This window comes from Myxocyprinus asiaticus, chromosome 30 (genome assembly GCF_019703515.2).
Source record: "Myxocyprinus asiaticus isolate MX2 ecotype Aquarium Trade chromosome 30, UBuf_Myxa_2, whole genome shotgun sequence".
In the NCBI taxonomy this organism is placed as follows: Eukaryota; Metazoa; Chordata; class Actinopteri; order Cypriniformes; family Catostomidae; genus Myxocyprinus; species Myxocyprinus asiaticus.
The window spans coordinates 3,892,222-3,905,294 of NC_059373.1; the positions used below are offsets into that span (position 1 = coordinate 3,892,222).

At 38.3% G+C, this 13,073-nt stretch overlaps 1 protein-coding gene across 1 annotated transcript in view; it reads right to left on the reverse strand.

The window, feature by feature from the left end:
* The window catches only part of LOC127420863 (ribosome biogenesis protein bop1-like), a 120,243-nt gene that overhangs the window by 55,158 nt on the left and 52,012 nt on the right, over positions 1 to 13,073 (reverse strand). The gene's annotated exons all lie outside the window — the stretch shown is intronic.

Genomic DNA, 13,073 nt, shown 5'->3' on the forward strand with positions numbered 1-13,073 from the left:
CACTCATTATTTCAGCTTCAAAAGTCCACTTGCTGTCACGGTGACGGATGACAAATGTGACTTGTTTAGAATTAGCTTTGCAGTTTTTTTGTATCTCGAATAAGATAACTTCGACTGTTTGACCTTTTGAACTATAATAACGATTGCTCATTCATTGCCACGGCTGCTAACGTTAGCACTGCTAATTTGCTATCGTGTGCCTTAACTCCGCTCTGCCTCTGACGTCACTCAGCTCATTGTGGCTTGCACTTTCTCATCCTAATTTTACAATGTTGCAAGTTACAACACACACAGCACCATCATCATCAGTGCTGTCTGATCAAGGCCAGGTCTTCTCGGATCGACTCGGGTATTACACATAATGTTAAACAGACCGGGACCCGCAGCAATAGAATGGGACCCGACCTGGACACGGCTAACTGTATAAAACGCGGATCCAAACCCGTATGGGTCCCGGGTCGGGTCTCGGGTCCTCGTGTTAGGGTGGACCCATGAAGACCTCTAATTTACATAACAAATAGAACCTTTTAATAAAGCATTCCCAACTTTTCTTTTTATACAAAGAACTGTGTGTTATAATTTACTGCTACATTCCCAAAATGATCCCAACATATCTCCTTGGTCGATCTGACAGGGCATTACATCATGAAGGAACCCAAGAAAAAAAAAAAATACTAACAGCCACTTTCTTAAATGCTGTCAACAACCTGAAGTCATCTAGAAAGAGGGGAAAAAAGCAGACTGTCTCATTGCAAACAACTGCATCAAATTGTTCAAACCAGCGTTTCGTATACACATTACCGGCGGACAGCTCCAAACCGCAGAGAATTGCTCCTGACACAAAACAGAAATCAATGATCTCTAACAGAAGCCGGACCCATGGGATTATGACACAAGACCATCTTTCCAAATGTACGGAAATTATATGCCTTCTGAGAATGTCATGTAACTAATCAGCATAGTTGCCAAAGCTTCACAAGTAAGTCAGGCCTACATTATGTTTGGTCACGGTACTGATGTCCCTCCAAGTCTCCATCCTCCCAGTGTCATTAAGAGTGATTCAGGATTAGCTTGCATGTGTGAGAGTCACAATGAGCCGTAATCCATCGTGGAAGATGACCACAGAAAACAACGCGTGTTGACAAAGGTGCAGAATTATTGGCGTTAGTACAGCTCCAGAAACTCAATCATTTTTCTTCTACTCTAAAAGTCAGAATGCAATCCACCCCCCTTCATCCAACCAGCATGCTGTCACTTGGGAGTGCTGAATGGATGTTGTTTTTGGAGCAGGAACCGCATACCTGGAAGTGAAGCATTCCCTCACGGCTGCCTGACCAAATCCAGGAAGCATGGAGGAAAATATATATACGTGTATTCTCCAAAAAAGTGAAAGTATCCAGAGTGAGGGTGGCTACGTAGACAGGATCCTCGTCCAATCACCACGCCAAGCGATGCCCAAACATATCTGTGACTCATCCTTTAGAAAGTCCTCTGGCTGGCAGAAAATCTAAAGTTGTCACCTATGTTTAAGTCCTAAACAAGGTAATACTCACCAGGGATTAGAGGTGGTATAAGAGGAAGTATCATGATATTTTTACTTCACAATACTGCATACATTTCTAACGCCAAGAACTATTACGACACTATTACATATCTCAGGACTTTAATGACCCTTACACTTTTAATAATTGAGCAGTTATAAAAAAAAATATATATATATATATATATATATATATATATATATATATATATATATATATATATATATATATATATATATGTTTGCAATTGTGCCTTTTTTTATTATTTTTTTTTACATTATTCAGTAGAGAAAGGTTGAGGAATACTAAAGATTTGTGGGCATAACTCCAAAGAAATGGCTGAGGTACAGGGTGTCACTTAAGACCTGAGGTATACATAAAAGGGTTAAAAAAAGCTAATTTTACTTGAGAACCAAATGGCATAAGATTTTTAGCCTTATTTTCAGCTAACTCTGAAACTATTTGCCAATGGGGTTATAAAAAAAAAAAAAAAAAAAAAAAACTAATTTAAAAGGAAACATAAACCCCACAAATTTTTGTTAGATTTCTCTGAAAAGAAGACTTAATACCATTTCATTCTGCTTTTCAAGTATTTAATGTCTTCTTTTGAGGTTGTTTACATTATTACTGGAAAATACACTCACGGCCACTTTATTAGGTACACCTGTACATCTACTTATTCATGCAATTATCTAATCAGCCAATCATGTGGCAGCATTTTAATGTACAAAATCATGCAGATATGGGTCAGGAGCTTCAGTTAATGTTCACATCAACCATCAGAATGGAGAAAAATATGATCTCAGTGATTTAGACCGATATGACAATATACACTGTGGCGACGATATAAAGTGTCAATCAATAGAGATTGATATGCAAATAACGGTATGCAAATAAACCCTCTCTGCTCTCAATCTGCGTGCTGGTTTAATGGCAGACTCACTTAAGGAATTATGCAGATCAGGCAACGGTGCAAACGCACACACAAACTCGTTGCTGATTCTTTGCCATTCTGATTTTGCGGGCCGATTCTGAACGCTCTACAGCGGTGCATGCAGCAGTCCATCGTGGTCTGAGACACTCTACCGCGACACTGTGATCCAGACACCTGAATAATCTCTTTAACATGATGAGGTGCACTTGACCACACCACACAAATGTACTTCATCATTTGATTAATTATTGCTGATATGATCGATAGAAAAGTCAAGAAAATTAATGGGAGCTTAAAACAGGTGCAACATCAGTGGTGTAGGTTCACAAAAGCTGACGCTGATTAGAAAAACGTAATCTGCAAACTGTGTCGCCTGACGATAATCACTTCTGGTAATACAAACAATCTGTATTGCCAACTTAAAATGAAGCAAGCTAAAGTATATTATGAAAGCCAAAAGATGCGCTCCGCATTAATTCCGTCATTTAGTGTTTATATATATATTTGAAATTTATTTTCTGCAAGACGTGTTATTTTCGTTGTGTATTTTTTTATTTTTTTCTAAAATTATGTAATATTTTCTTTGTTACTTTGCTGTGAAAAGATCTTAAGTTTCTTAAGGAAAGTGTATCATCATAATGGACAGCAACATGTCAGACTGAAATGTGGCATAATGTGAAACTGAGTATTATTCTTCTTGTGTTTTTGGTGATTCACATTCTTCATGGATATCGCCCCCTACTGGGCAGGGAGAAGAATTTCTAGCAAAAAAAAGGACATAAATATTGATCTATTTCTCACTCAAACCTATCATATCACTTCTAAAGATATGGATTAAAATATTGGAGTGGTATGGATTACTTTTATGATGCTTTTTGAAGCATCGAAAGTTTGGCACCCATTCACTTGCATTGTATGGACCAACAGATATTGGGTGAACTATCCCTTCAAGTAAATGTATCTCACTTTAAGGTTGTTTACATATTTTTACAGGAAAACAAGACAAAAATATGAAAACTATTTTTTTGCAATGTAATATCTCAGTTTTGAATCGCAACACACTAAACCTAGAATTTCGAAGCACAGATATTGATTTAAAATGCTGCTTCACAGCATTCGTAGGTTGCAAATTAACTTTTACTTGCTCTGCACAGCACGAGTGTCCCTCACAGCAGGTTTTGTAATAACGAATAAGCTGCGGTCAGACCCCGCTGGATGACTGTCTGTAGACACATTTGGCCGCCCACATGCAGACAGATCAAAACAAGTACATCTGGTTTATTTTGCAAACCACTTCTTTGCTTTCATAGAACTTATTTACAAATATGCTCAAATCGGTTGACGCGGTGAAAGTCTAAACGTGATTTTGACATCGAAAGATGTTCCCGAACAGCACATTATGGCACGGCGATGACTCTAAAATGACTGATATGGTGGCAGCCAAGTTTTCCCATGACGCTGCTGCAAAGTAAACCGACAGCGTGAATTGACACGTTAAAAGAGGGATGTTATTAAAAACAGATATTAGATCCAGACTCTGATAATGCCTTAAACAGCTGGAGGAGGGGTTGGGGGATACGGATGTGGCGTATCGACTGCAGGGTTTGTGGTCTGAGTCCCCGGTCGCTGTACAAGCAGAGAGGGTCTATTAGGAAAGTGTGTTTGATATTTCAGACGTTTATGGAAGTGTCTGCCTGACCAGGTCAATCTTTGCATACAGGAGCAGGGGTTGGCGATACAGCACCTGTACAACTCTCACCAAAAAAACCAAAAAAAAAACAACAATAACACATCTGTCAGTGGATCTGTCTCTCAGATGGTTGGCAGGGAAACTCTAGAGGGATGACGAGCCCCCTTGTTTTTATTAAGAGCCAGACTGACCACCAAAGGTGGCAGACACAATCCTGAACAACAGGGAGGAGAGGAAACCTGCCAAGACAAGGAAGCTACAAATGACATTATGGGTTTCTTGTTGGTCCAAGAAGTTGGCGTTACCAGAATTAAATGGGTAAAGATAATCCTTTTAAAGGGATAGTTCACCAAAACATGAAAATTCTGTCAATGTTAACTCACTATTATATTGTTTCAAACCCATATGACATGAAAAAAAAAAAGTGGCTTGAAAATGTTCAAAATATCTCCTTTTGTCTTCAACGATTATTTTTGATTCATGTTTAAATAACTGTAAGTAGCTTTTATATTTTTGGTTAAAGTTTGGTCTGTTACAGTTTGATACTTGTTTGCCATTTTACACTTTATTGTTACTAAAAAAAATGATTTGTGTCGACTAAAATGATATATCATTTTCAGAGTAAAATGAACTAAAATGAATGAATATGCCATTATAAAATATTATGACTTCAAAATAAAATTATAGCCTGTGAATATTAACACTGCTTAAAAGGTTAAATATATTCACCCTTGATGCTTGTTAGTCTTAAATCTAACTGGTCTACAATCCTGACAGGAAGTCACCACAATCATATGGTGCTAAATTTAAACAGACAGCGAAACATTTCAGTTTCTTTTCCTTTACACATATGAAACACCAAGTTTAACTTACAAATATTAAAGTTGCATATTTAGAGATACAAAAGTGTTTCTATTAGATTGAGCTTATAATATTTCATTTTTACACTTAAAAGGTCATCATGTTGATCGTGGCCTTGCTGGCACTGTACATGCTCCATACAGGTTGCCCTATAGTGAACATTCAGGAGAAATGGGTTCAAATTTGGCCTGTAAAATGTATCTCCACTTCCCAATAACTTTGTCCCTTCTCTGATACCCATCAATCAAAAGTGGCAAAAGCCACCAAAACAAAAGAACCCAAATCAACAAAAACCACCAGAACTTTCTTCCAATGTTTTGTGGTTTAACTTGGATGAAAAAATACTCTTTGTGCACCAAATAAACAGAAAAGTTGGAACTACCATCTCATGTCCGCTATGTGTAGATCTCTTTGGACCACAACTTACCTTGACAAATCAGCTGGGCTTTGGTGATGAAATAACTCATACATTTCTAATGTTTTCTTTGAGAAATGACCACCAGTCTCGCGACTGGTGCATTTATTAAATCAATTAATTATAGAGATCTCCCGGGGCAATTTAGGCAATATAGCTTAAAACTGAAAAATGTGGTCTTTTCAAATTCAATAATGTGTTTAGGTGCATTAAGTAATTTGATTTATGAATTCATGCTGGCACAGAATATTTTTCCAGTGGTAGTGCTGATTTGACTCTGGCAGTACAGTTTGGGCGTTTAACACAGAAAAATACACGTTTTCGATGGGAGAGGTGCAGCAACAGGGAGGAGAACTGCTTAAGACTGGGATTTATGGAAGCGGTTCGACGGCGTACCCACTCGGCACGGGCCACTGAGCGACAAGCCATTTGCAGACAGAGCAACTTGCATCTCTTCCCCACAAATGCAGGTTTGCATTTCACTCTAATGCGATCATTTATAATCCCAGTAAACTCAACCCCGCTGTGGAAACAAGCCACCTCCACACTTTCCATGAGCTCCGTCCAAGCAGGGCCATGCGTCTGTGGCAGGAATGTGTGCAGATGTATTAGCGTACCGCATCCGTGTGCTCGCGTACAAGTAAGAGAGAGAGATAGGGTACTTGCGCGTGAATGTGGGTTTTATGAGTGGCAGCTGCACGCGGGCCATTAGATCGCCACTAACATCGACCGCTAACAGCTTGCTGGAAAATTCTAAATTGGAAAATGACCATGGAATAATATCCAAACCCAAGCATCCTGCGTAAGGAATATGAGAAAATGTGAGAGACTCAAAAGAGCTTGAGCTTCACTTGAGTTCCATAAAGGCATATTGAGCAGTAAATAAAAGAAAACACTACTAAAAAAATGGCACAAATATCTGCATTGTGTAGACAAAGTTTAAGGAATGTTCTGGGTACACTACAAGTTAAGCTCAATGGAGAGCATTTAAAGCATAATGTTGAATCCTCCCTTGTACAAATGCATGTAACCAAGTGAACTTAATTTAACTAATTTGTTTCAACGAAGAAGAAAAAGTGTCTTGACAGCCTTTCCTTAATCCATTTGTGTTGGGACAACATACATATTTTTGTTGACATTAACAGAAATGGCAGTGATTTGCAGTTCGTAGCTTGCTTTGCACAAAACTGGATGGAGAGAGTAAACGTTGAAATTAAATTTTAGGGCTGGGAAATTTAACGTGTTAATTTCTGCGAATATTTGTTTAATGCATAAAAAAATTAAAATAACGCAATTAAGGCAGTGTCCCTTTTTTAACTTCCTGAAACTTCACGGGATTTGAGAAAGATGTCCCGAGTTGTTCCTGGCAGGATAATCTGTCTTTGATTAGGGTGGGGGTATCTGCTGCCTGCCAGGAACAAACCCAGGAACCTTTGTACAATGGCCGAAATGCCACTAATGTTTTTCCCCACCTTCTGTGGATAAAATTGTCAAAACTACATTTTCAGGAGGTACAAGCTCGACTCAACTGCACATCTTAGCAAAGAAACCAATTGTGTGAAGCAGTGCACGCTTATACATTACACGCGACACATGTTCCGGGCATAATAAACACGGGAACAAATTTATCGTATAGAGAATGGAGACTTCACCCGCAAGCGGTGAACCAGCTATTTTTGTGCCACTCACAGCGTGTGGTAAGATTTCAGAGTGGTAAGAATCTACTTTAAGATTCATGCCAATACTGTACATTTACCATGTCAACCAAACAGCTGATAGTCAATTGTTGACTGAAAGAATGGTTAATGCTTATCAAGTTAAACGAACAAAATAATCATACCTTACGCTAACAAATCCAAATGGTTTGCATTTACTCAATGCAATGCAAAGTTTTGTTAAAACTACAAAAACTGTTGCGTGGAATCACTTGACACTGCTTTAAGTAAATCTAACAGTTTATGTTACACAGTGTGTGTAAAGTTATATCCAATATTATTTTAATATTACGTCTTAAAGCATGTAAGCGATTTTATCAAAGTAAAATTATGTTAATGCATCTGATGTTTACATCTTGTGCCCCATTTTCTTTCATTGTAAGTGCCTTTCTGTGACTGCAATTTTTTATTTAATGAAGGACAAGTCGAAATTACTTTTTTGATAATCAAAATTAAGCTACAAATGCAGTCGATTGGGCTTAACTTCTGAACCTGGAAGCCTTTAAAGGAATGTTCCATGTTCAATACAAGATAAGCTCAGTCGACAGCATTTGTGGCATAATGCTGATTACCACAAAAATGTATTTTCTTTAAAAAAAAAAAAAGCTAAAATCTTGATTCCAGTGAGGCACTTACAATGAAAGTGAATGGGGGCCAATTTTTTTAACAATAAAATACTCATTTTATCAAAAGTATAACAGCAAGACATAAACAATATGCATGTAAACATGATTTTAGTGTGATAAAATCACTTCCTAACCTTTTCTGTGTAAAGTTATGATGTCAACAAACCCTGAAACCCTCAAATGACTGTAAAAATGACAATTTAGACAACTTTACAGCTCAAATAATACTCAATTTTTAACAGAAGATTTAAGTGCTTTTATGAAATTATAAGATTCACATTTGTGTTTAAACCCTCCAAACATTGGCCACTTTCACTTCCATTGTAAGTGTCTCACTGTAAACTTAATTTTTGCTTTCTTTTTTTTTTTTTTTAAAGAAAAGCAGGGACGAGTTGAAATACATTTTTGTGGTAATCAACATTATGCCACAAATGCTGTCGATTGAGCTAAACCTGTACTGAACCTGGAACATTCCTTTAAAATAGCCTAAGCAGGTTCGCCGATGTTAACTGGTTTAAGCAGATCTAGCTGGTTTAGATGGTCTGCCAGCTGATATCCCCACCTGAATGGCTAACAAGTTCCCAAAATCCCTCTAAAAACAGAAACCAGACCAACCTGACTAGGTTGGGAGACCAGCTTAGACCAGCTTAGACCAGCAAACCAGCTTATGCTGATTTACGGTGTTTTTGTTTACTTTTTTGCTAAAAATAAATAAATAAATGTATTGGCAGATTATTTAAAAAAAATTGAAATTAAGTACGTGTGGATGGACTGGTCTGAATTAGGTCTTCCGACCGTCTTATTATAAGGGAAGGAACAAACTCCAGGGCTCTGCTAAGCCCCACTGTAGTTTCAGCCTGTTTATATGCTTTGCACACTTAAAATGTACCCAAGAGAAAACACGTCATAAAAATGAACAGGGTAAAAGAGCTCTTTAACAACGTAAAAGTCACAATAAGAGCAATTTGAAAATGAGAACAAAGGGCTTCACCAGCTTAATTGCTTTTATTTTTCCTTTCGTTTAACCCCCGTTCACTATTGAATAAATTGATTCAAGTCACTGCTGTGACCCAAGCACAGCACCGTATGCGTGTGTGCATGCAGCTGGTTCACGTCTGGCTTAGATTAAGCATCCAGTGCTGGTTTGAAAGCGATACAGGGCTCTTTTCCTGGACGTGGAGTTGTCCAGACGAAATCCGCCCACGAGCTTACAGCAGAGAGTCGCAGATCCAAGCGGACAGCCGATGCCCTAATGGCCGATTGTAGTACAGCGCACCTTGGGTGTTTAACCAAACACAAAATCTCTGCGGCCTGGGGAGAGGACCGGAGCCCAAAAAACGCTTTTCCGCAGATGGCGGTCTGGATTAGATGTTGCAAAGCACTGGAGGAGGTCACTCGGAGCTAATGGTAGTTAGATGGGATGTTTTCCCCGCTTTAAGGGGGCTGAAAGTGCCGCCCCATGTGTGACAGTGAGATAACGAGTGTTGTCATTCGTTACCCCAGAGGTCTATCTTTATGAGGTAGCGAGACATTCCATCTGAGGGGAGCTGCTGTGCTCTCACTCGCTTCTAATGAATACAGTCACGTCATGATTCCTGTAATGACTCGTCCCGGGAGATATGGACTGCTGTGGTGAGGTTTCCCTCTAATGACTGAAAGGTCAAAGCTGGGATCGGAAAGAAATATTGCTGTCACTGCGGTCCTAACTATGACACTAGAAGCCACGAATATTTAATGCAATGAGTGCCTTTACCTATTTCTTACAACAACAACAAATGCAATTTCTTTTCTACTAAATATAAAGCAAAATAGTCCTGCCATCATGTGCAAAGCATAAACAAAATCCTGAATAAACACGAGAAAAGACCCCAACCTTGTCTCATTATGTTACTACCTACTTTTTTGCTAAATGATTGTTATGTTGTACATACAGGTTACTGGTGAAATGAACACTAGAGGTGCTACAACAACTTTTATTCACACAAATCACAAGTAAAATGTTAGATTATCAGTTCATAAATACTTGCGCTCGGTCCCTCACACAATTCTATCTTATAACATCTAAACACTTTTACTATAGTGTATGACTTATTGTGTATGATACATTTTAATGTTTACATTACATAACCAACTACATTTACTAGCTTGTTCGAGTGTGATCAAACTGCACGGTAGCTCAACTGATAGAGCATTGCACTTGCAATGCAAAGGACCATGGCACAAATCCTGAAGAGCACGCAAGTCAACACGTGAGTCGAAACACCACAAAATGATATGGTTGCGGTTTCATCTTACATTTGCTTTTATGACATGTCAGTTTTGGGTTCAGGGTTGGGAGGAAGGTTTTGTTGATTTAAAACTCATGTAAACTTCTCAAATATCATCATTTGGGTGAATATTTTACTCACTTTTAGCACCACACAGCGGACATTTCATCTCTGAATGGCCACAATACATGTAATGAACCACATAATATCATTTTTGCAAAAATGTCGACAGTTCACATACTTCTCATAAGATCAGGCTGAAAAAAAAACCAAAAGCGATATCATTAAAACCTTTCTCTCTCGTGGTTTTATTCTGAAACAAAGTTTGCAATTATAGTTGAGTAATTTACAAATGCTTTGCGAATCAGTTCGGCCAAATGGTTAAAAAAAGAACTGGTTCAAAAGAACGATTTGTTCGAAAATTGCACATCATCAGAAGCAAGCAGATGCACGGTATCTGAGTGTTTGCTCGTCTTCTCGAAGACACTATCTTTGCAGACGTGCAACTGATACTTTTCAGTCTGCAGAGAAAATATGTCTGACGAGTGACTGGTAAAGCAATTCTACTTGAAAATTGATTTCAGGAGAGGAAAAAAGACATTTAAATGTTTTATTCCAATTGCCCTGAAAAAAAAAGGAAAGTCCATTTGAAGCGGAATAATCGTGCATGTTTCGACATGCGGAAAACATTATTTCAATACAATTGTGTTGGACTAATGATTTACTGCCGGTAGTTAAACCAGGTCAAAATTCCCTTTTACAAGAATAAAATTAAAGAGTGCTCTCCCACTCAGAGGAATATAAATCTCTTCACTCGCGAGAAGCCATTAACAAAACAGTTTTCATTAATGAAAACATGAAACACATCTCAAAGGCTCTACACCCCCACAGACCGACAACGTTTTCCAGCTTCAATTTAAGGAGAAAGCAAGTGTCAGGTGTTAAGTGTTTTTCATGAAGATGGTTCCACATGGCTGTTTGGGGACATGAAGTAATATATTCTCCTTAAAAAGGCAAAGAGTAGAGAAAATCAGCAAAAGTGACTGTTTAGTTTGAAATGTAAATACTACTACTGTTGATATAAAAACAATTAATGTCGGTGATTTCAGCATCACAAGTGTCACAAAAAAAACTGCAAATATAAACATTGCTTCCCAACACAAAAGGAGATGTCGGATAGAATGAAAGCCTCAGTCACTTTCACTGTATGAAATAAAAATGCAATGACAATGAATGATGACTGAGGCTATCATTCTGCCTAACGCCACCTTTTGTGTTAACAAAAAGAAAGTCAAAAGGGTTTGTATGTGAGTACATGAGAGAATGTATATTTTTGGGTGAACGGTCCCTTTGACTGTCCCAAAACCGAGACCTAACAGTATGCAAAAGTACATTAGTGAGTGATTGCTGTTAGCTGCCTCTCCTGTGGCTCTGCCCACGAGCAAAAGCAGTGACAGAAATCTCAGGAACTCGCCGGAAATCAGATATCCCGTCTGGTTGTGGTTAATGAGGTTGTGGTTCAAAGAGACTAAACACAAGATGACATTAATATGGATTTACAGAGTCCTCAGAACGTCTTTTTTACAATTTCCATCTTGGTCCGTCATTTGCAGAGAAATGTTACGAAAACCACATCATTACACCGCCAGACTAGCCCTGACCTTATGTCAAAAATATGAAATCTAGAGAAAATGAAGGGGGAAAATGACAAGCCACCAATTCATTTCTTCATATTTTCCAGAGGGTAAATAGAAATTGAAGTTATGATGACATTAAGGATTGCTTTTAAGATCCATCAAATGGTCGTTCAAATGAAGACTCGACCTAGCATTTTTTTTCTTTTCTTTTCATTTTATTTTTGCTTTCTATAGAAGTTTGTTTTATTTTAGGACTTGTATTTGATCAATACAGTAGAAAGGGAACAAGAAATTATTGGGATGAAAGAACAGAAATGGGATTTAGACACGTCACAAACCAGATTTAAACCTGTGTTATTTGCAAGAGCACCAAAGCTTTGCTTGTCTAGAGACTATGTCCTCCGATTCCCAATTTTCTGTTCTCAAAGAAAGAGGAGCTTTCTGAGAGCACTAAAATCCTGTTTTTGTGTATTTCTTCATCCAAACCTATAGGGACAGTCCATGTTTTGGGAACAATACTTTAAATGACTACCAGCTATAAAGTTTCAAAACCGTGACAGAACATATAATAACTTCTCATCAAACTTACCAAATGTATCCCTTCCTCAAAAAGACAACAAGACCAAAATCCATTTCTCAGAGGGCTCATCTTCTTTTAATCATAAACTGATTGCTGGTAATGACTGAGGGTGGAACAGGTGCTGTGATGTGAGTTATGGTCCCACTTGACAATGTTTTGTTGCTATTTCCCTCCCGTGACTAAACTGACCCAGCCAAAGAAAACATCAGTGTGTTAAAGTGTGAAACAAACCACTCATCTTCATGGACAAAGCAGTACATCAAGCTGGACGTCTCGAGCGGAAGAAAATATGATGATAGTGACTCTGACACATTTGTCAATAATGTGGTAAGTTAAAAGTTACAGAGGTCAGGGGGAAGAGGGCAGAATGGCCCCCACTTTATGTATTATTATAAAACTCCAGGGCTAAGGCCTTGAGTGTATGTGCTCTCTCTATGATCCAGCATCATCCAGTATGTTAAAAAAGAGTGGAAGAAAGAGGTAGAAGAAAAGACAGAAGGGCCGATGTCAAAGAAGAGACCAAGAATAAAAGACAGATTACAACAGAAAGGAAGACTAGAAAGAAGCACAGAAGGAATGAAAAAAGGAAAAAGAAAGAAAGAGCAGACAGGAAGACAGGAATGAAAAAAAGCAAGAAAGGAGGGAGAAAGGAAGCAAGCAGGAAAGACAGACTGCAAAGAAAGAAGGCTAAAAGGAAGGCAGAAAGACAGACAGGATGCAAGGAAGGAAGCAAGCAACCAAGCAAGGAAGGAAGGAAGGAAGAAAAAAGCAAGGAAGCAAGAAAGGATGGAAGCAAAGCAAGACAGA